General features: G+C 44.0%; 1 pseudogene; it reads left to right on the top strand.

Annotated features, from left to right (window-relative positions):
* Positions 1 to 1,924: 1,924 nt before the first annotated feature.
* On the top strand, positions 1,925 to 2,023 carry LOC132280413 (small nucleolar RNA R71; annotated as a pseudogene).
* The last annotated feature ends 268 nt before the right edge of the window (positions 2,024 to 2,291 follow it).

Below are 2,291 nucleotides of genomic sequence, written 5' to 3'. Positions count from 1 at the left end.
GAGCAAATGACGTCCTCCCGTTCCCAAGTAGACTCAACCTCATTGTGATGACTCCACTGGACACGAACTAAAGGGATAATCTTGTTACGAAGGATTTGATCCCGACGGTCGACAATCTGACACGGTGGCTCCAAATAAGTTACATCCAGCTGTAACTCAATCTCCTCAACATCTATATGCTGATACTGATCCTCATCTCACAGAAATTTCTGCAATATGGAAACATGAAATAAGTTGTGTACGCGGTCCAAATTATCCGGAAGTGCCAACTGATAAGCGACAGCTCCAACGCGATCCGTAATCATGAATGGACCGACAAATCGCGGAGACAACTTCCCTTTCTTCCCAAAACGCATTACCCCTTTCATAGGAGAGACTTTGAGAAGAACCTGATCCCTAACCCAAAACTCCAAAGCACGTGTGCGACGATCCACATAGCTCTTCTGCCTACTCTGGGCAGTACGCATGCGATCCCTAATAAGAGCTATCTTCTCAGAAGTATCCTTGATGAACTCAGGACCCAAGAATCTGCTCTCGCCAACCTCCATCTAACAAACAGGCGATCGACATGGTTGGCCGTATAACACCTCAAATGGTGCCATTCCAATAGTTTTCTGAAAACTATTGTTATAAGCAAACTCCACAAGTGGCAAATAATCCTCCCAGTGGCCTTTGAAATCAAGAACACACAACCGAAGCATATCCTCCATAATCTGATTCACCCGCTCAGTCTGTCCATTAGTCTGAGGATGATAAGCAGTACAAAGGAGCAACTCTGTACCCAAGGCCTGCTGAAAACTCTTCCAGAATCCAGACACAAAGCTCGAATCCCTGTCTGATATAATAGACAATGGAATGCCATGTAACTTTACAATCTCTGAAATGTAAAGTCTTGCCAACTGCTCCGAAGTGAAGTCAGTGCGAATAGGCAAGAAGTGAGGTGATTTCGTCAGTCTGTCCACGATAACCCAAATAGAGTTGTGATCCTTGAAAGAGTTTGGCAATCCCTCTACAAAATCCATAGAAATGCTCTCTCATTTCCACTCCGGTATCGGCAATGGCTACAGAGCTCCTAGCGGCCTCTGATGATCAATTTTGACCATCTGACAAGTACTACATCGTGAGACAAAAAGAGCAATATCCCTCTTCATACCTGCCCACCAAAACTGTCGCTTCATATCCTGATACATTTTGTCGCCTCCTGGACGAACTGAAAACTCAGAGTGGTGAGTCTCAGTCATCACATCCTTCCTTAAATCATTAGTAGAAGGTACCACTAACCGTCCCTTGTACCTCAAACCCCCGTCTGCCCCAACATAGTAGAATGGAACCTCTCCGAAAACTATCTTTGCAACCTTGTCAATGCACTGCTGATCTGTGAGTTGTGCCTTCAAAACCTTGTGAATGATAGAAGGTGTAACTACCATACAAGCCATGAAAGCATCTGAGAACTCATTAACCTTCTTCAATGCATTCCACTCAGTAGTGAATAGAACGGAAAGACTACCAACAGGTCGGCGACTGAGTGTATCCGCCACCACATTCACTTTCCCTGGATGGTACTGTATAGAAAAGTGATAGTCTTTCACAAACTCTAACCACCTGTGCTGTCTCATATTCAACTCCCACTGAGTGAACAAGTACTGCAGACTCTTATGATCGCTGAATAATCTGAAGGACTCACCCAGCAGATAATGCCTCCAAATCTGTTGGTTAAAGACCACAGCTGCCAACTCCAAATCATGCGTTGGATAATTAAGCTCGTGAGGCTTAAGCTTCCGTGATCCATACGAAATTGGTCGCTCCTCCTGCATCAAAACACATCCAAGACCTTGCAACGAAATATCCGTGTAGACCAGATACTCTATCCTGCTCTGTGGGGTAGACAAAACTGGTGCATAAATCAACTAATTGCCATTTGGGCATGTCATGATGTGGACACTTCCTAAGCGATTCATTGAATCTTTCCCATGCCTCATGGAACGTTTCCCCATCCCCGTGTGAAAACTCTCGAATTGAGGTTCTCATGGCATTGGTCTTAGAAACCGGATAGTACTTTTTCAAGAATTCTTGTTGCATTTCTGCCCAAGAAGTTATTGAAAAAGGCCTAAGATTGTTAAACCAGTATTTTGCCATGTCTTTAAGGGTGAATGGAAAAAGTTTAAGCCATAAGACCTCTTCCGGCATGTCTATGTATCTCACGGTGGAACATACTTCAAGAAACTCATCTAAATGCTTGTAAGGTTCTTCACTTGGAAGTCCATGATAGTTAGGAAGCATTTGAATGGTTT

Source organism: Cornus florida, unplaced genomic scaffold, assembly GCF_030987335.1.
Source record: "Cornus florida cultivar Cherokee Brave unplaced genomic scaffold, ASM3098733v1 CherokeeBrave_3.0.0_Hap2_Chr10, whole genome shotgun sequence".
Taxonomy (NCBI): domain Eukaryota; kingdom Viridiplantae; phylum Streptophyta; class Magnoliopsida; order Cornales; family Cornaceae; genus Cornus; species Cornus florida.
The sequence above is the reverse complement of the archived record's forward strand: the minus strand, read 5'-3'. Positions and strand labels throughout refer to the sequence as shown.